The sequence below is a fragment of the Rhinichthys klamathensis genome, unplaced genomic scaffold (assembly GCF_029890125.1).
Source record: "Rhinichthys klamathensis goyatoka isolate OS25496 unplaced genomic scaffold, OSU_Roscu_1.1 h1tg000222l_1, whole genome shotgun sequence".
Classification (NCBI taxonomy): Eukaryota; Metazoa; Chordata; class Actinopteri; order Cypriniformes; family Leuciscidae; genus Rhinichthys; species Rhinichthys klamathensis.
This window is the reverse complement of record NW_026606746.1, coordinates 1,429,812-1,452,519: the sequence shown is the minus strand read 5'-3', so window position 1 is coordinate 1,452,519 and position 22,708 is coordinate 1,429,812. Positions and strand designations below refer to the sequence as shown.

At 36.8% G+C, this 22,708-nt stretch overlaps 1 pseudogene; it reads left to right on the top strand.

The window, feature by feature from the left end:
• Positions 1-694: 694 nt before the first annotated feature.
• LOC130097615 (zona pellucida sperm-binding protein 4-like) lies at positions 695-20,639 on the top strand (annotated as a pseudogene).
• Positions 20,640-22,708: the final 2,069 nt, after the last annotated feature.

Below are 22,708 nucleotides of genomic sequence, written 5' to 3'. Positions count from 1 at the left end.
GTAATCTAGTAAGAAAAGCCAATAAATTCAATTTTTATCATACTGTGCTTACATACATTACAGCCATATATATATATATATATATATATATATATATATATATATATATATATATATGTTTAATTTTCAACCCACAGATGTCACAATTACCCTGTAACATTGCACAAGAACATATTTTGCCAGAAATGTGATGATAACTTTTATATACAACAGACGTACAATTTTTGCCTGGAATATATTAACAGAATAGGTACCTGTTAGTATTAAAATAATTACATTATAAATAATTTGCTTGTATATCTGCTTGTTACCCCTTTATTACCCAAAACTTAACATATTTTCCCCTTATACCTACACGGAAGTACACTATAATTACAGAAACGTACACCGTAATTTCAGTTTACTTACAAAGTTATTTGCAGGTTGTATATCTGCTTGTTACCCCTTTATTACCCAAAATGTAACATATTGTTCCCTTATACCTACACGGAAGTACACTATAATTACAGAAACGTACACCATAATTTCGGTTTACTTACGCAGTTGTTTGCGGGTCGTAAAATAAAGTGTTACCAAAACATGTTCTGTAAACTGTGGTGTATAGTTTGTATTGTATGAAAGCTTAAATTAATTGATTCAGCATACAATTTAAGACCGCAATGGTTTCATAGCATGGCATAGCTTATCAAACCTTATGAGGCCAGCTGAAACGGTGCAGATCTTGATAGATCAGGGGTGGGTGCTAATTGATGGTAAATACAGCGGCAGAGAGAACCTTCATAACTAATTAGCAACCTTTAAAAATAGCTGCCTGAGTGGGTTCAGTAGTTGTGTTTAGTTCTGAAACAGTGGCAGTGCTTTGGAGCGTTCTGGGATTTGTGGTACTTGTGTCACTAGTCATTTATGTGCAGCATATTCATTAGCACAAAGTCAACAAGCCTTTAAAATGGCCTGGGCAACAATCTTCTTTGAGTTTTGAGGTCAAACAGCCAGCAGATCCTTTTCAGAAGTGCAATATGGAAGATTATGAGAAGGTACAGTGTGGAGAGCCTGGCATTTCTCCTGCAAACTATAATGCTATAAATTGCTGTTTTGATGGACAGCAGTGCTACTAAGGCAGAGCAGGTATGCATCTTATAGGGTACAATGGGGCTAAAGGCACACCCTAAGAAAAAAATGTGCTTTTCACTATTCACATAGTGTATGATTACAGAAAAGTTATTGAACATTGCTGGGCCAACAGATTTTGTATGAAAATCTGGTTTGTTTAAATCTTTTAAATGTATGAGGTGGCAATGTATGAGGCCAAAAGGCTTCCCAGCATGGGGTAAAAGTAATCGTTACTCTATGAGGCCCTGACTGAAACCACATGGTATGCCACTAATGATATGACCCCTTTAAAATTAAGTGATCTGTAACACCACTGTCAAATCTAAGATGTGTCATTCATTTTCTAATCAGACTCCAGTTACAATTAGAACTAGCATTAGGTCTCAACAGGTAATATCCTAATGCACTTTTTAGTTTCCCACAACTTTGATTTGTCATTTTGAAATGTGCATTTTAAAATGCAAAGGAATGTGTGGGTTTCCCCTAATGTACTATGCCTAAAATGACTTAACCCTGATAGTCATGGTTAACTTTTCACACGGCATGTCTTGATTTGAAGTTTATGCTCGCCTTTTTGCCAGTGACTGTCCAGTGTACAAGAGATGGGCAATTTGCAGTTATGGCAAAGAGAGATGCAACTTCCACGACCGATCTTGGAGTCTATCAGCCTTTTGGGAGGAAACGATTCTCCTTGTGCTCCTGTTAGTACTGTAGCTTTTGCCATCTACCAGTTTCCTGTCACCACTTGTGGCACCATAATGATGGTAGGAAGTTGATGTTTAGGTAGCACTTATCTGCTTTGTTAAACTTAACTTTAACTTTCATGCAGATGGATGGTGACTTTCTAGTCTATGAAAACCGAATGACTTCTACCTATGAAGTAGGGGATTGACCTCTAGGCTCAATCACAAGAGACAGCCATTATGAGTGAGTAATTGCACTTTAATTTGTCATGACACTTGGTTCAGGTCTTTTAATGAGTCTTCCCTTTCAGTCTCCTCTTCCAGTGTAGATATTCTGGCAAATTTGTTGAAGCACTGGTTGAAGTCAACACTGTTCCTCCTCCCCTTCCCGTGGTTGCACCTGGACCTCTGAAAGTGGAGCTTAGGCGGGCTAATGGGCAGTGCTTTGTCAAGGGATGTGTGGAAGGTAAGTCTTTCTCTCATGTAGACCCTTTGAAATGGGGCTAGACCTTAATGTGTCTTGTCTGTCTTGTGCAGAAGATCAAGACTACTCTTACTATGGTACTGCTGAATATCATGTGACAAAAGTCCTGTGGGAGCCAGTCTATGTTGAAGTGTGCATTTTGGAGCGGACTGACCCCAACATTGTTCTGACTTTGGATCGCTGCTGGGCAACTTCAAACCCTGACCCTTAGAGCCTGCCCCAGTGGGATCTTCTTGTGAATGGGTAACTGTTAAAGTGACCTTGTAGTGCAGGGTTCCTCAAATCCAGTCCTGGAGGGACTCTGCCCTGCAGAGTTTAGCTCAAACTCTGATCTCGCCTTGCCTATTTTTTTTTTTTTTTTTTCTAGTTATCTTGATGACCTTTTATCTTGATGTGTTTGATCAGGGTTGGAGCTAAAATCTGCAGGACATTTGCCCTCCAGGGCAAGTTGAGGAACCCTGTTGTAGGGTAATGTTTCTGGCTAGAGTTGTTTATACTGTTGTGCAGTTGTCCCTACCAGGATGATCGTTACCTGACTATTTTGATCCCTGTGGATGGTTCTTCAGACCTGCAGTTTCCAACCCACTGCAAACGGTTCACACTCAATGTTCACATTTGTGGAACCTACGACTTTGGCTCCCTTGGAGTTGGTATTTACTCTTTGCTTGTGTTTCTTTAAAATATGTGTTCTCACTTGGTCTACAGTGTCACTTGGTTTTCATTCACTGCAGTACAGCAGTTTGCACCCCAACTGCAGCAGATTCTTGTGTTCAGAGTTGCAACAGGAAGAGTGAGTGCTACTTATTTCTACTTAATAGTCTGTGGCATACTTGAACCCTTTTCTGACTTCTCTCTTTTTACAGTGAGAGCTGCTGGTTCCCTAGGAGCAGATGGTACACATACAGTCATCTCCAGTGGAGAAACTGTCCTTCATTTAAGTTTCCTAACTTATTTTGCAAAACTTTTCTAGATTCTAAAACTTATCTCTGGATTGCTGTTCTTTAATAAATCCTGAATTACCAGTCATCTAAAAGATCATTGCTCATTTGTCTGGTATTCCACTAGCTTGGTAATTTTTTATTTTTTTTCACACAAAACTGGTCTTGTAGTACAGAGCATTAATATGGGCCCTTGCGTTTTCATACACTCTGTTGTGGTCAACGTTACCACCTTGCCCCAGTCTGACTGAAGATGTTTGTTACTGCTAATCAGGCTTTCCAAAAGATGTTCTCCCATAAGCTGACCTTTTGTCTAGTGGGGTACGCGATGAGTCTCTTTGCTGCAAAGAATTTCATGGACCGTCTCTATACCACCTTATTAAAGTGTAAATTGCAGGTAAAATTTTTCATGAAGCAATGTGCTTCCTGACTGTAGCGGGACCTCACTCTTCCACGTGAGGAGCAACTATAGAAATGCCACCACTAAATGCCACCACTAGCTTAGGCATGACTACACCACCCTGTTTATCAGGGAAATATTAATCCTAAAGATTTAAATGTTTTACACAAAATACACACAGAAACGTGATTGTCAAAGGAGGGCCAGAGCACAATCAGATCTCAAAACAAATACAATTCTGCAAAACACTGACAAAGCAAAACAATCAGAACATTCCGTTAAGAAACCAATGACAATTGAAGATACAAAAAAAAATGAAGATAACAAGCAAAAAAAAAACACAATTTAAAAGACTAGTTAGTAAAAAAAAAAACGCCCAGCGATCACAGTGACACGTACTGGAAAACAAGCGTCACACAAAACACTTAGGCTGTGCGCACACGCGTTGGGAAGAGAGTTTGTTATCGTAAATAATCTGAAGGTACAAGCAGCAGCGTCAAACAGCGTTGCCCACCAGGCGCTGCAGAACATCTATTACTCCTTTAATTCAGAAACTGACGCCCATCCACGCCACGCCGAACAAAGCACGGGAATGCGAGAGGGGCATGCAAAGGGAGAGCGGCCGCCGCCCAGAGCCCACACAGCGAGCTATCCCCACAGCTATAACCCACACAGTTATTACAACACATTACACATCGGGGTGCTAACTAATTAGCCAACGCACACATACGTTACCTCAAAGCATCAGGAGACACGGGACTGCAAGAGAGGCATGTAACGGGAGAGCCGGGGCCGCTAACAGCCGCGAATTATCCTGAAGCTATGAACGACACAATCGTTTATACAAGCTCCCGCATCTGTGTTCACTAACGAGCCAAATAGCACCTACCTCAAAGCGGAAACCGCAACGAAAACCAGAAGGGGCGGTCCCCGAGCAATGACGCGACTCAGACGGCAAGCACACGCAAGAGGTGACTACAATTCCTTTTTATACTGTCCCTCCTGTTCGTGATTGGACCCTCCATACCCCTGGCACATCAGTTTAATTATAGAGCCACAATAAGTCCCACTACATAAACATAAAGATAAGAACCGCCCACAATTGTTTTTTTTTATGTTTTTTATATCGAAATGCTGCATATAATATGAAAAGTTGGTATGTTTTACAGTGGTTTTAAGCACGCCCCCTCCCTTCCACTAGGCTGGGTGTGACGTCATAAAAGGGACTCCAAGCTTTTACTGTCTATGCTCCAAGCCTAGAGTTACCGTTAGTCTAAACGGCAAGTAGGCTAGCAGTTATATTGGAGATAGCTAGCAAAAATGGTTAACTATTGTTTGTGCGGGATGTACGAATACATCAAAAACGGGGGAGAGACTCTACACAAGTTTCCCAAGGACAAATGACTGATTCGTGCCTGTAAGTGTTAGCATACCCGAGGTAGATCTCGGGTATGCAAGCCCGAGCCTACACGAGCACGTTGTGTCCGAGCCCAGCCCGGCCCGACACATTAACTGTAATTATGAGCCCGAGCCCGATTTAAACCCGACCATTTTTTAATACGTGGTTCATTATTATAACTGACGTTCTCAACTACTTTCTATGTTACTTTCTCCCGCCCGCAAAAATACTTTTTTTTTCTGTACCTCCAAATACTTTCAATTTAGCCTACGTGTCGCCACCATACGCATCTGCATAAATGATCCTGATCAATTATTTGTTATTAAATCATTAACACCCAAACCACACTGTTATAACATAAAAACAAGCAGGCTAACTTACAGTCATGCATGGTTAGGCATGACTGCGCGCAAAGTGCGCTCCGATAATATTTCCTAAAAAGCTGAGTCAGTTCATCGCGATCTCACACATCTCTGTTATTATCAATGAATCTTTCATAATATTTGAGGATTTCCCAGCATACAGAATTCAACACTGAACAAAAAGTCCGTTTTGAGCGGTGAGGGAAGTCTATCGTAAATGCTTCTGATTGGCCATTGCGTTCCAAGAAATCAACACATATGTCTGTGATTGGCTACATTGCTCAACGCTGCAAACATGTTATAAATAGAAACTCTGGCCTGTAAATCATTTCTATTTTGTTTTAGTTGTTCTTGTTGCTTTTCTGCAACCGATGAATAAAAATGTATTAGTTTTTATGTTTTATTCATAGATATTTCTAGTTTGCGGGAGTCCCGCGAATCGTTTTATTCTCCCTCAACCCGAACACACAGAGTGAGTGCATTATCGCCCGCGCTCCCTCTTATGACGTCATCACCAGTTACTGTAAAAAACATGCTACCTTTGAAGAAACCCCAATAAATGTTATTTTAACGCATTTTAAGACAGAAATTTTTAAATATATACATATTGAGCACTTTAATTTGCACATTAATTGGTTGTGGTGGTTAACCTCTTAAGTGGGCCCAAATCCATTACATTTTTAAAACCGTAATATCCTATACTAAACCTAAACTAATCTTGACAAACTATATATCATTTGAAAGCTTACAATCTCTAGTTTCCATATTTGGTGATTTTCAAAATAAATTACAGAGGAGCCATAATTTATCAATTTGCAACAAGAATATTTTCATACTCCTAAGGCGTGTTTAGACCTTTATTTTGAAATAGTGATGAACATGAAAAATCATGAAAGAAGGGTAGAAACCTCAGTTTGTTTTCATACCAAGAGTTCAAAAGATAGCATCCATTCAATTATTTTAGAAAAAAAGGTCTGACATTTTTTTAAATAAAAAGAAAAGAATTATAGATTCACCATTTTTGATGTGGCAGCAAGCTATAACGCACATGCGTGTTCTTTTTATGTGTTTCTTAGAGGTTGAATTCATATCAAAATCTGCCAAACTTCTCATATTACTTCTAAATAGGATGTCTACTTCATAAATTGTATGAAAATTGTGGAAATAATGATTCATATCACTCAAAACACATATGGAAATGGTGGCGCCCTTATATGGCAAGTAGTCTGGTTGTCATCTAGTGATAAATTTTGGTACTGCGCCCAAACAAAATCTTACTGAAAGCTAATTTTTTGAGATATCAACCTAAAATTTGAAACACAACTTGTTCAGATTTTTGGCTTTGATTTTTTTTTTTGCACTTTTAGAGTCGCCCAGGTTTTGAAAATATATATTTTATATAAAATATGAATAATTAATTTTTTTACATTGTACATTTTCATAAACTCAAACTTCTATAACTTTTTTTCTGTTTCACTTTCTCAATTTATTTCACTTCTACAAAAATCTGCCAAATGTCTTCTTTAAAACGAGACCAATCTTAAATGCTATAAATACAAGTGTCTTAAGCAGCAATTTGCCTGTTTGTGGTAGTGGAATTGGTGGCTTTTCTCTCTTCACTCAAGCTGTATCTCTTCAAACACTTGAATTACCAGACTTTGTCTCCTAACTCCAGCATCTCATGAGGATCTTGATAAATTGTCCAATAGTGCCAACCCTAAGTGACATTTCACAATCACAGTGGATAATTCTGTCAGTCCCAAAAATTAAGAATTGAAAAATCAAATGGCCAAGTACAATAGGCTAATGGAAAATGCTCACTGTTTTGTGAACTAGCTTGTCCTATGTGGCATCCTCTGATTGAATCCAGGCACAGTTTAATGGTTTTATTTCTAACAACGCATGTTTTACTCTGTGGCTCATGCTTGTTTAATTGCAGCACCCTCAGAACTGGCACCCAGCAAGCATCTGGTGGCAAGAGTTTCGCTTTTAAATTTTAATTCCTTTGTGCTGGTGGCATCTGCTTTATTTGTTGACAAACACCCTGTCGTTTGCATGTCCAGGGATCCCTGCTCTTTTCCTAATGGTGGCATTTCTTGCTGTGAGCGTGATAATCTGACAGTCCCCCAGTTCTGAGTTCTAATGTAAAATGGAAGTAAACTATTGTGGTGTTATTATGGAACAATCTGTGCCAGATCATTAAGTCATTCATTAGCCCTCTAGAATTGTATGCATGATCATCTGTTGAGAAACCCTGACGAGAACTATAAAGTTTGTTATGGTTTCCAGTCATCAGTTGTGTAAAATTCAGAATTAAAATTGAGTTGGAATTTGAATTGACTTGGCCATAACCCACAATAAATTGAATTGGAACAGGAATATCTGCATGTCGCTCGTTCTCTCTGTACGAGAGACAGATGGAATGAGCAACAGAGTCTGTCTGTCTGTAATCTAAATCTGCTTCCTTATAATTAAAATTTGAATTGAAATTCTGTATACCATTCTGTTACCTCAATTCAAATTCAGAATTTAAAAGGGAATTTTGAATGGTGCACAGCCCTGATATACATAAATAGAGACACGATGATTGAACAGGGTGAGTATGTCAGCATTCTCAAATGATACATATGTCATATGTGGGAACTACAAATCATCTTACTCTGCTCTTAGTATGAGCCACTTGGGGATTAAGTGTAGAATAAAAATATCATAGTTAGATGTACTGTTATAATGAATCTGGGAAACAGGCTCCAGAGAGAATTATAAAGGTTAAAGCTGCTGCCAGTTATTTATCTGATTTTATTTTAAATGGTGATGCATCATGTTTTTTTTCTTGCAAATCTGTCCCAAACTTTATACAGTGTCTTACAAATACTATTGCCACTAATCAGTTTAGAAACGCAGTCACTGAATGTTAAAATTTTCCCTCATTATTTGTTTGAAAGTATTCATTTGCATTTGTATGAACAATTTTGTAGATTTATATATAAGTCGCAGTTTTATTTATGATTCATATTACACATCTGTTCAAAGGTGTAAATATGATTGAATAACTAGCTTACCCAGAAAGGCCAGGCATAACACACTTTTTAATGGTACCCCTAACAGTGTTATTAGGAAAACACTGGCCATTTAGAGCATCAGGGGAACTGAGCCAGCCAGTTCACATTGTTCTATTTTAACCTGAACAATAATGAGACATTGAAACTGGAACCAATAAAAAATTATTAGCTTCCTTGCCAGCGGTAATTGTGTTGCAACTAATTCTGTGATGCGTCGACAGTGTAATATTATATACTGAGGCAATTACCATCAATTAACTGAAGACAATCAAGGAGGTTATTTTAAACAAATATTGGTGGATAATGCAACAAGCCTTTCAATCAGGTTTGTCTTGACATTTTTCTTTCAGAGAAGCTTCTCTTTTCTGGACCAAGCTGAGAGTTTTCTTGAAATCAAGCATGGAGCATAATGGAGCCTAGATCAAAGACTGAGGGAGTTATAAGGCTCGACTATAACACTGGCATGAAAATGGGAATTTGTAGAGAAGCAGACCTCATTATAAACAACCATCCTATCTGTGAAAGTGCTGGGTGGCCCGTAGTCGGTGTGACGGAATACATTGGCGTTCCCCAAAGACATTTGCAGTGCATTTCACTACTCACTACATGTGACACTGCAGCGGCTTTGCAATAAAGCAGATGCATGATTATGGCCACTACTATGCTGGCCATCTGGCCTGGTCATACATTTTGTACTGAGAATACAGGCATTTAATTACATCTCATGCCAGCTGAAAAGACCAAGTTAGGCCAGCAGACAAGTTCAGTGGTTCAGACTGGTGTATGCTGGTTAGTGTCGTTCTGTCATGTGCCTGTTGATGTTCACTGAGATAAATGGGAATAACAGAAAGCTTTAGATATTATAGATAAGGTTTAGCTGGAAAAGTTGGTTGTGCTAATTAAAAAACCTCAGCAAAACAACAACCTTTTATGAAGACCAGAAAGAAAGAAAAAACATTCCGGTGACCATGCAGCCTTGAGCAGGAATACTCTCAATGGTCATGAAAAGATAAAGTGAAATGGAATGGAATGTAGACTTGTGATCGGATGATAGGGTGACAATGAGAGATAGGAAATTTAGATTCTAGGAAAAATGCTCAGCTTTCTTCCCCTCTCTGTGAGTTAAAGTACTATTTAAATTTGCTTTTCACCTGCTCATCACTCCAGCCAATCAACAAGCCATTTCACACTGTTAAAATGACACCATTTTCATTCAGTTGTTGGAGAACAGCTTCTTTTCTTCAGTTTCAGCTGAGTCTTTTCACAGGCAGATCTGTTTGTATTATATCATTGACATGCAGCTGTTTGCTTCAAATTAAATATTGATAATTGCGTCCAATATTGCGATAATTGTGGGCAACTCTGAAACTCTTGACGACAAATTACTGCGTGCAGGACTTTAAAAAGCTTTCAAAGTGGCCTTTTCAAAGCTTTGAGGCTCTCACTTTTGTGTCTGTGGATATTTGACATATCAAGAGCATGAAACTATTAATTAAAGCATTCTTACTTGCTGAACCAGTTTATTTTTGTCTGTTTAGATGAATGTGAATCAATTACTTGGATATGTATACTAGACAAAATAAGGGCTACTCACCAAATAAATAAATATGACAAACTTTAAGAAATATCTGACTGCTGGATAGCATGCTTAACCAATCAGAATTAAGTAACAAATAGCGTTGTTTGAATAGGAAAATAGCTGACCGCAACTGACCATTATTATATGTTTAGTATTTATCATGCTTAATGTACAATATTTTGCAGTGTTTGCTTTTATTCATCAAGCAGTACATTTTAAAGTGCATACAATATACTGTTCTAGCCAGAGGCAATTTTGGGAAACATAGATGAGGTAAACTACATCGATACCCTATTGAATGAATCAGTGTTCAAAAATGCATTGGTAATTAATTGACTTCCTCTGTTTCTAAAGCCTTATTAGTCTTCATTCGAGTTTAGAGATTCTTTATTCGGCAGAAAGGTGGTCAATTCAGGTTCCTAATCTCGCTTTCTCTCTGGGATTAATAAAAATGCATCATAAAATGTTTTAGAGGCCTCTGACTAAGCTCTTAATGGAGGACAGGTCACCTCAGATTCAGATCTCACTTTTTACCAACACATTTTGTGTGGCAGCTTAAGGGGTGGCGGAAGCCTTGAGGTCACATTGTAATTCTGCAAACTGAAGGTGGTAACAGGGGACCTAGAGGCAGCAGACAGAACTTGCAGCTTGTCAGATTTATTTCTAATTATAGAAAATTTTCACAATTTATTTTTTGACTTTTTGTTACCTTTTATTGACAGAGAAAGTGAGGTCTTGCACAGATTTATTCCTTTTTTTTTTTTGTCAGGATTTTATACATGGGTATAAGAGGCAATAAGGATATTGCTTATTCTTAACAACTACAAAAATAAACAACAGCCCTCCCCTGATACTGCTATTTCTCTACGCAATCAATCACTTTTCATCACCAAAACATCTTGTTTTAAAGCCATAGCATACAAATTCTGTTTATGGAGTAACCCTGTTAACAAATTCTTTGCCTTCTGGTTTGAGGATATAGAATGCATAGCATATATTGACCTAAACACTTAATCCCTTTTGATATTTTTTAACAATGAATAAGGTAGAATACACTAAATGTAATAGATTTCATCTGTACAGTTCAAAAAGTGTAAAAATAACCTTTTAGTTTTTCAACTGTAAGTCAGCATTACTATGGAAATGAAAACTGCACCAAAAAAGCTTAGCAGTGACCTACAACTCCCATTAAGCATTGCAAATGGCACGATCGAACAATCTGAACATATTTGTTCAAATATTTGTATGTATTTGAAGTTTAGGAAAAAAATGTCAGATGTGCTTTTTTATAGCCTAGTTTATATATATATATATATATGGCCAGTGTTGGGGAAAGTTACTTTTAAATGTAATGCATTACACTATTGCGTTAAAAAAAACGGATTGTATGGTAAGTAATGCTTTACATTACTTTTGAGTTACATTTTCTCACTTGTGCAGGAATTTATTGTTTTTTTTAACAAAAAAGTTATATTTTTGGCAAATGTAAAGTCCCTTTCACCAATGCAAATTCACACCTGTACAGAAGGCACAGCTCAAACAAACCTTTCAGCTGTGCTGCCATAATAGGATGAAGGAGAACAAAGTTCAACACTCCTCAACAATAAAAACAAAAAAAATTAAACACAGATATGATGTTAATCTAAAGACATTTTTGCTTTTTAATATGGTTGAATTGGATCATCAAAGGTCAGCAGCAAAGACAATAGTAAAGTGAGAGTAAAAATACATACAGTATATTTGTGTTATTTAACCGTGGCAAACAGTGCGGGGCAGAGAGCGGTGGTAATGAAGTAGTAAAAAAAAGTCTGATTTTGTAACTCGCATTACTTCTAATGTGTTAATCCAGCCCGTTCTCATCCTTTGGCGTCATACATGTGACGCTTTGTACATTTCGTTGAAATCTTACGCACATGGCATCCTTTGGCATCAATATGAGACGCAGAACCCAAGGCATCATACAGGTGACGCTCGTCTATATCCGACACACATGGCATCGTTTAGCGTCAATATGAGACGCAGATCCCAAGGCGTCATAACCGTAACCCTACCCCAGACCTAAACCTACCCATAACAGTGCGTGTTATATTGATGCCAAAGGATGCCATGTGCGTAAGATTTCGACGAAATGTCATATGGCGTCACCTATATGACGCCAAAGGATGAGAATGCGTTGGTTAATCTCACAAATTTGTTTCAACATCATTCAGAATGTTCACTGCTACAATCTGTAAAAAGGTAAATGACAAATAATCATGTAAGTTTTTAGAAGTGTCATCTATTCATGCTGTTTTCATTTTGGTTTCATGTTTTCCTCATGGGGACCAAAAAAATTCCCCACAAGGATTTTGGATATTACCATCTTTGTTGGGACATTTTGTCCCCATAACGTAGGACTACCTTAACCACACGCACACAAAATAAACATTGGGTGAATTTGTCTTTGAGTTACTCAATTTGATCTTAACTAAAGTGCCTTTTCATAAAAGGTCAAAATATCTTCTTCTTCTTCTTTTTTTTACAATAATGTTAAACTACTGCTTGTCATTTAAAGGTACAATATGTAAGAATTTTTCGCCACAAGAGGGCGCAGTTACCAACAATAACAAAGGCGAAGCTTGGTGACGCTATGAGGGAGAGTTGAACGATGGGAGATGTCGTTTTCACCATCCAGAGATGTTATGGAATTAATGAATCATGATCACGGATGAGGTAATTTATTTGTTTTTGTATTACCTGTACGTCTGATCGCAATATTTTATGTCACCATAATGAATTAACTGCAAGGAACGCGAAATGTTATGCTATATTATCCTGTTACAGCTATTTGTCAAATGATTTGTTGGGTTAATGCTGCACAGTTTTACGTGTTTATGGTTAATGCCATGTTGTTTTACGTGTTGAAAAAAAACAATCGTACTCAAAGTAAATTTAAACGAACATTTGCAAGTAATGGCTAAATATTGTTTAACAACACATATCCGATTGTATTTAATTGCACTGCCATAATCTCGGTCAAAACACAAGTGATAAAAAGCATTACCAAAGTACAAAGAGCAATATAACTGTGAATTTTCATCAGCAAAACGATCACTTGATAGTTTTTGAGGTGAATCAACATATGCATAATGATTGATCTGTCACGTCATATAGGCCTATGTATCTCGCATTGTTTATAGGTGATATTATTGACAGTTGCATGTGTTGCAAGGAAACACAGATACATCCTTCTGTTTTATGTACATTTGCTCACCTGTCTAATAAAGTATATGCAAGAGCGGTGTTGCTCCAAATTAGTCGCGGACGTGGAGCTCTCGGCATCTCGAAAACGCCATGCTGATATTGATCCTCATTTTAGTTCTCCTTTTTTGTCCCAAAGTCTGCTTGCCATGGTCCATAATGTTTGAACGAAACAACAACAGCGTGCAGCTAAACGTTACGCTCTACACAGTTCTCCACGTCTGTCGCCATGGTTACGTCATGGCTATGGCAGTACGAGCGGAAACCGAGGATAGCGCGGATATTGCGTCATTGACAGGCTACATTTTTTTTCTGGGACGGCCACTTATTTAAAATTGGAATTTCTCTGAAATAAAAAATCTTTGGAGACTTTTGGGATATTGTAAGTACACAACTGCAGGAAATATATCACACTGTGCAAGTGATTTTTGGATATTTTATTACAAAATTCCTACATGTTGTACCTTTAATGACACATAGAACATTTTTTACACTATCTATTTTATTTATTTATTTGAAGCCCCTCAAACTTAAAAACAAAACATTTAATATAATTATTTAATTCTTTAAACTAGATCTGGACAAATACATGAGTATCACGTCATTGACCCAATAGCAGGGAAAGCAGCAGGGTGTTATGCTGAAGACTGTCCTCCACACTCACACTGTCTTAGAATGACCTCCAGCCTTGACAACTCTGTCACAGTTTACTGCTGATGAGCTCAGGGGAGGCTGGATCAGGAGGAAGCCAGGATCAGTCCCTTCTGCCTCAGGCTTCACACATCTTATTACACTAGAGTTTAGCTAGGGTTTGTATGGATCAACTTGAGCACTATCTGTTGCCCGGCTCCATGCTTTGTCTCTTGAGATTTACTCTACCAGCTGTCAAGAGCTGAAAGCATACTGACAACATGCATACCACAGAGCGCACTGCTACACCTACTTATAATACTAGAACACATTCTTTATTTAGTAGCTAGTGCTTCATTTTCATTTTAAATTTAACAGATCAAAATTAAGGCTTTGTGTCCACCATAGATTTTTCTTAAGGCAAGCGTATATATATTTTAATGAGCACCACATGATTAAAAAAGGCAGCAGCGTGATAATGTACTGAGCGTCTATTTCGCTCTTGAGATTTCTCCGGGTCCCCAAGAGTTGAAAAATGATGGGTAATCACTGTCACTTTTTACCCATCCGTCCAATCACAGGAGAGGAGGGTCGGGACAAATACTATACCGACCAACCGTCACATCCTCCTGCTTGTTCAATGACAACAGATGACACAACAGCGGAAAAACAGAGGAGACATTAATATTGCTGGTCTCAGAATATGCCAGACTGATCCACTAAAGCTCTCTCAAGTGCCCGCAGAAGAAGAGTGCCATTTTCAGCTGGCTAAAAACACTTTGGTGGACATACATCATTTTTTTGATCTGCATAAATTCGGGATATTAAAATTCCAAACTTCAAACTTTGGGTTCAGCAGTTTTTAGTGCAATAGTTCAAACAAGAATGCAAATTCTGCCATTATTTACTCACCCTTATTGTTCCAATCCAAATGATTTTTTAAAAATAAATTAAATTAGATTAAAATTAATACACTGGTCATTGAAGCTTCATGTTAAAGAGAACATTTGTGATCTTCAATTTGTGGACTGGATCAATTCATTCATTGAAATGATCCAACTCAAAAGAATATTTCATTCACTTATTTAAAATGGACTTAATGCTTATTAATCCCTTATTTTAATATAGCACACAAGTCACATGGAACAATTTTATGATTCTTTTAATGAATTCTATTTCTTATTTTCTGTTTTGTGAGTCAGTTGGTGTCAGTGATAGTGAAATGTTTACCGCACTTATAATAGCGCAGAACATTGTGAATAAGGCAAAATTAGCCAAATTGTCCACGAAAAAATAGACATTTGAGCTGAAAATAATGACAATGACATTATGTAACAATAACTCAAATTACAGCACTATTTCAATACATTTAGCACCTTGATGCAGGTTTTTGAGCTAAAACTATAGTGAATTCACCCTTCAATGCTGTTTAAAATTCAGACCATTTAGATGTAAATTCCACAGTGCATTTCATTCCTTGTTTTGTCTTGTTTAGGGCTGTATACAAAAGAATAGCCATTCCAGCCTTTTATACATACAGTATCAAATAAACATCGAATCAGCCTGCCTGGACTAATGCACGAGTGCACTGGTACCAATAAAGATATTATGACTTTATATACTGCAGCTTATGCTTTCCCTTTACAATTTCAAATGTGCACTTTACTCAGGTGTTGTCATGGTGACATGTTACATTTCGTGCAATCTGTTTTAATCTCTCTGTCTATTCTCATGTAACAAGAATAAATCAGAACAGGTCTGAAGGTTGGACTAAAAGGCACATGAATTCAGCACTCTTTGAAGTCACAACAGCAACAAAGCACTAGTGATAAACTCTTTATTGTTTTGCCTCTTCTTTTGTATCTTCGGGGGAGAACTTTGATCAAAAAGCCCTTTTCTTCTGACAAATATGGAACTGTGTTTAGTCTCTAAACCATCACAGGAAATTGAAAGTTATTTTCTTTTCAGCAGCAGTGCAAAGGGGTTACACACACTAAAATACTCTCGTGGATGTGTGGGGTGGGCATCCAAGGTGATCCGAGGGTAGGTCAGATGGCCCAGTCTGTTGTGAATGGTCTACTGCTAAGGCCTGTATCGGAAACTAAACACTCATTAGCATATCTGAATTTTATCTCTGGAGGCTTCCTCATCACTTGTTTTACTGTGTCAATTTGCAAAGGGGATTTGCTTTATGATTTCTCGGCATGTCACCAACACGACCAAACTCTTCCAGTCCTCAGCTACAACTACAGGTTTTGAGGGTGGGTCAAATTAGATGTTGTTTGTGGGAATCCAATTAAAATCTAAAACTGGCATGATGCAAATTTGTTACAAACCAATGTAGGTTCGGACAGAAAGTAACGCTGGAGTTACTGATGACTCGTTTCAGGCAGTTCAGAATTGGATCTTTCCTTTGGGAAACATTAACCTTACCTAACCCTAACCCTCAACCCAATATTATGGTAATTCATACATATTTTACGAGGTGGCTAATTCGTATGATTTTTCAAAAAGCATCACTAGGAAGGATCACCCTTAACCATGCCCCTAAACCTACCCCTCACTGGAGTCTAGACAAATCGTACAAAAACATACAAGTGTGGTCATACGAATTCGTACAAATTAGCTACATCGTAAAATACTTACGAATTGCTGTGAGATTGCGTTGTTTGTTTTGCAAAATGCAGAACTTTTACATTCACAAACAGCTATATTACACACTACTGTATATGAAAGGTAATGTCCAGCATAATAGGGGTGCTTTAACTTATGAAATAACATATATTTGTGTCTTTTTTCTGTCTTAAAGATACACTGTTTTCCATGGAGAGGGTTGCACCTCATCATGCAATTGTTAGAGTTAATAATAAGTTACTGAGTGCACCTTTAATTTTTTTTAATCAACATTTTATTATACTGTAAGTTTCAGCTGTATTTAAAACATATATCAATGCTTCAATGAACTAGATGCCATTTAAATTGACCTAACTAAAATAAAATAATTAGATACAAATACACATAAATTAGTGTCACAGATTGTGTTGCTTGAGCACACACGAACACAAAGATGAAGTTAGCAAGGCAGTCTTTAATAAACCCACAGTATGAGAGTAGCACACAACTAGGGATGGCTGCCGCGAAACAGTCGTTCCGAAGCTTTGCGAGATCCCGAAGCGCAGATGTTTCGAAACACTGATTCGAAGCGTGATTCAAAACACCCATGTCACGTGACTATGGCCAAACGAAGCCTCGAAGTGTTTCACTAAGTGTTTCATCAGGTGTGATCCGCCAAATCAGCGTTTGATTGACACGGTCGGAAACAGACCACACAATCGCACATCTGTATAAAAGTGAAATCAACGCATATTGACCTCGTGGGTTTTTGTGAGAGGAGTTTGATTTTGAGATAGCGGATTTTTGGTGATATAGTGACATTTATAGTGCGATTTGTTTAGTTATATTTAGGCTTAAATGTACACAACATTGACTGATACACTGTAAAAACTGGGAATGGCGTCAATTAATATTTAATAATCAAACATTAGTAACATATACATAATAAAAAAGACTATTTGTAGTTTGGAATCACACTGAGCTGACTTCAACAAATTCTAGTTATTTATTAATAACATTTTACTCAGTTTTGTTTGAATAAAATCAGCTGTGAATCGTTAAGTAGAATTTAATTATATTTTATGAGGAAAGTCAACGATGCAGAAAATTGGTAAATGTTACTCATTGGGAGGTCTTTGGATTTAATCACCTCACACTTCCGGTCCAGCTATTTTCAGCCACATGGATCGTCAACATTTCAGAGACTGCCATTTTCCCAAAGGTAAGACTTGTATAAGTTAATAATAATTTTACAAGGAGTTGCTGTAACAGTTAGCAGTTGAACATTGTTTTGCATTGCTGCAAGTTATCCAACATTCCAACTTTATTGGTTGAAAGTAAAAATAAAGATATGTTAACTTAATGTAAAGTAAGTGATTCTGCCTACTGTTTCGACTAAAAGCGTGGTAATTAATGACTGAAAAAGTAACCTAGTCGTTTAAATATCACACATTTTTTTTCAAAGTATAACGTTATAGATAATGGCCTTTAAGATACCAGCTATGTTAATCTACTTTTGCCAATTTTCCTGGCATCGGCCTGCATCTCCACCCCTCCCCCACCCCAAGCTAGCTAACGTTAGTCTGTTTTGCGCACGCCTGGATGGTGTGCTAATCCCAAATTCACAGAGGCTCCATGTTAAGTAATGTTAGCCACGCAGTTTCAAGTCGCAATTCACGGTAACATACAATGAGGCACAACGGGAGATGGCAAAAAGTTTTTCTCTGTTGGAGCATGCATTGAAGCCGGTTTCAGCACGTGCTGACAGATTACACCGGCGAGCTACGTCTGAGGTCACTAAATTAGAGCATGATGTGGACTTGCGCTGCCAGAGAGAGGCATCGTCCGTCTGTTTGCAACAACAGATTTATCATTTAACACTATTATGTTAGCATTTCATGCTCAGTATATCCTCATTCTGTCATGAACGTGTCTCCACAAAACAGAGTAAATAACTAATTTAGGCGATTGACCTTCTTGTCGAATATATAACACCCTTGTAGGTTTAAAAGACAAATTATTAAAACGTCACATCACTGTATATTAGGAATTTTCTTTGTCAGGTTCACTCTTTATTCTTATTTGCATAGTACATGTTTCAGTGTTCTTAAGCTTTAATAATTACTGTTTGTTTAGTTACTCCTTATGTTTCCTCTTATGTATGTGTAAAATACAATTTCAAATTAAATCTAAGCTCATTTATCATTTCTTTTCAGATGCATGAAGAAACTTTGACTGAAATTTATCAACAGGTATGTATTTGACTTGTATGAAAAACACAAAAAGCTGTGATACCACATTTCACATGTTGATTATTACTATTTCTTGTATCAACATTTCCTGGTTAAAAGCAGATTACCTGCAGGTTTTTTTTTCAATTATGTCCAAAACCTGTAGTTCCAACTTAAATTTGAAATTTAAACAGCAGAAAAAAATAGAAATACTGATAACATATGTCTCATAGACATACAATTAAGTTATGATAACACATTGTTTGTACATACTTTTTCACATCCTAGTTACCATTTAAGGGAATTTTATTACGTTGACACTAATTAAGCAAATTTTCTTTAAAACGGTTTATTGCAAAAATTAGATGTCAGACAAAAACTTAATATTTAACATATGTACCTGAAATCAAAGGTGTCCAATCTCTTACATGTCATGATCCATCATTTAATTATTAGACCTATTAGACTCGTTTAGCGCCAGTTATCACTCAGTTCTGTGTACTTACTGCTTAAAGGAATACGTTGAGGAACGGCTAGTCTGGCTCTGTCCAAAAAATTTGCCTACCAGCACATCTAAAGCACACCGATTGACATGTTATGTCTTGTTTGTTTAATCCATACAAAATCCAAGGTGTAAAAATTGTGTGGTTTTATGGGAGTTCATATGCACTGTTAGTTGACACCTAAGACATTTTGTTTAGCAGTAATGTAAGCCACCTAGTGTTAAAAGTTGCAGCTTTAAGAATGTTTTATGTCATTAAATGATTTTTACATCATAAACTTGAATTATGTTTATGTTTGTCATTTCAGGCTCCAAGCAACCCTAGCATCAGCATGACCAGAGATGTTGTCATTCGGTGTTTGATGGTGTATCTGGGGGAATCCACAGATCACCTCTTAAAGGAGTATGATGTAAGTTGACGAACATGTTAAAATATAAAGAAGGTGATCTGTCTCATCTCTAGGGCTGGGTGTCGACAGCCAAATTGCTTCGACAAGTATTAAAAAGTGCCTGGTCCTTCTGTACCAAATTTGATAAGGAGTAAATCTCATCAGCCAAGCCAATATGCATGCAGCATGCTTGTACTACCAAGATCTACCAAGATGCTGCTCATTGGCTGGCTAAGGTTAACTAGATGTGTTAAATAGATGTGCACCAGGAAAAAGACAGTATACAGTACTCCCAGAGGGTCACTAGGTGACCAGCCTGTGTCAGTGAATGTAGAATAATATGTGTGCAATAGATCACAAAGTGCACAGACAAGTGCTGGGAAGAAATTCATTTCTGTAGCAATGAATGGATTTAATTTAGCCGATTTAACTGTGACTAAATTAAGACCATCATCTCTGGTGTCATTGAATTGTTTTCATGTGGTGGTCAGCTGATTAGATCCTTTTTAACTTACCTGGCATGAAAATATGCTTATGGAAGTACATTATCTCTGATTTTTTTCTGTGACTGAAGTAAATCATGTGCAACAGCCATGATAGCCACAGGTTTTCTTGTCCAAAGGGTTGAAAACAATTTGGGAGTTGTTGAATTAGAATCTTCTCCTTTGGTGGTGCAGTCTGAAATACCCAATGTTGTTGCTTTTTCAGGACGCTGATAAAGACAGTGTGTCACAGGACCTTGCTGTACAAAGGATTAAAATCTACAACATCAAGCCTACTACGCCAGAGGGTCCTGATGACATCGGTATCGTAGTAGAGGGCGTGAAAGTTCTGACTGCTCTGGGTAACTTTCCAAGGGCTTGCTCCATGGTCATTGGCTTGGCATATGCAGTGAATCTTGCCTATCCCAAGGAGCTCAGGTACACGCTTGAAGTCTTCCAGAAACTCCTCCTTGAGCTGGATTGTTCAAAGCTGTCCCCAAAAGTGAACAGCCTCAAGAATAAGCTACTAGCTTAAGAAAAGGGACCCTCGCAGAATGAAAGGGGACAATTAAGTCACTGTCAAAACTGTCACACGGTTACCCACTCACTGTGAAGGAACTGCAAACTGTTACTGAAGGAGACCTTTGGACTTTCTGATGAGTTCAGTCGTTAGTGTTCGGACTTGGAATTTGAAGATTACTTTACTCTTCATAAAAGTGACCAAATTAAACATAAAGGCACCATAAAGATTGTTCACGCTGCCCTGATTGTTCTTAACTTTCTTCCACTTGATGAATGTTTGGGCATTTTCTTTTTCAACTGTTAAGTAACTGAAAAATATTGATTTTCAGTGCAACATGGGGTTGTTCAGAAATATCAAACCAACCATACTCATTTGGCATTGTGTTTTTGAATTTATATTGCCACAGGCAGCTGTTATTGTACATTGTGATTCCTCTGTGTACACCAGGGGCAAATTTTACATCTTTTAATTGAGAAATTTGAACAAATTCATGTGATTGTTTAAGTGAGACCTATTTAAGCAAAAAGTAAAGTAAGGCTAATGGAATTACTTGACCTTATCCCAGGTTCCATGTGATATTTTAATCAATTACTATTACCCGTTTGAATAACATAATGGCCCTGACGATTTCAATTGGCACATGTAATAAAATATTTTAAATGAAAATGTAAGAAAAATTTGTAGACTAAAAACTGGCATAATAACTGTCATGGTCATAATTTAAATGCAGTAACAGGACTAAACCTTAAATCACATCACAAATCACTGGAAAATTTAAGCCAATGATGTAGCAGAAATTAAACACCATTAAATGAACAAACATTTATTAACATCCGAATCCCAAATGCCATTATATTGTCCCTATTGTACGCATACATGTTTTCTGCCTTTGTTTTCTTAGCCTCTTTCTGTGTTTTATTGTTGTATTTTGACATTTTGCACTAAACAACTTGAAAAATGTCAGATAAACATGTTTAGAAAAAAATTGACAAATAAATGTTTACCTGCTGTTATGCATGATGATTTATTAACCCAATTTAAGTTACCTGTGGCACCAAGAAGGCACGATATTGAGTGTATTATACATAGAAAAATTATGGCAACAAAGTGACATCCAATATAATTGAATAGATTTAAAGCAATGTGATACCAATTAAAACTTCAATTTAAACAATTCATTTAGGTACGGATAAATATGAAACGCAGAATAAATGTGTTGAATTAGGCAAAAATGTGCTAAAATATTAGTTAATATAACTTATTTTTATCCAGATATTTAGTAAATCTAAAGCAATTTCTCCTAGATATTTAGTAAATCTAAATTCACTTCTAGATATTTAGTAAATCTAAAGCAATTTCTCCTAGATATTTAGTAAATCTAAATTACTTTTGCTCAGATATTTATTAAACATAAATTGCTTTTCTTTGTGAAACTGATTTGGATTTACTAATAATATTTTGGCTTAAAATTTTGAATGCTATTACTAAATTCAACACATTTTAAGTGTTGCTTTTATGAACATGTACTCATTTTTTTTGGTTTAAATTTAGTTAATTTATTCAATACTTTTTAATCAAAGATGTAGAACTTAAAATCTATTCAATTATATTACGTGTCACTTTGTTGCCATAAATTTTTTAAGTAACCATTGGTCACATTTTTTACAGTGTAGGCTAGAGACACAGAGTATAGATATAGTGACACATTAATAGATACATAGATATAAATATATATAGACAGCTAGATTAATAGATAGGCTACATAATATAAATACATAGATAGATTATAGATACATTTATAGATGCATATCTAAATACATAGATTATAGACACATAGATTATAGATACATATCTAAATACATAGATTATAGATACATATTATATATACATATCTAAATACATAGATAGATTGTAGATACATATATCTAATTACATAGATAGATTAGAGATACATATCTAGATAGATTTGGATAGATAGATAAAATGGAGGCTCCCCAGAAGGGATGCCGTACATCTGTGGTGTGGGAGCATTTCCATTTAGAAACCCCAAATAAAGTGAGATGTGTGTATTGTGATCGGCA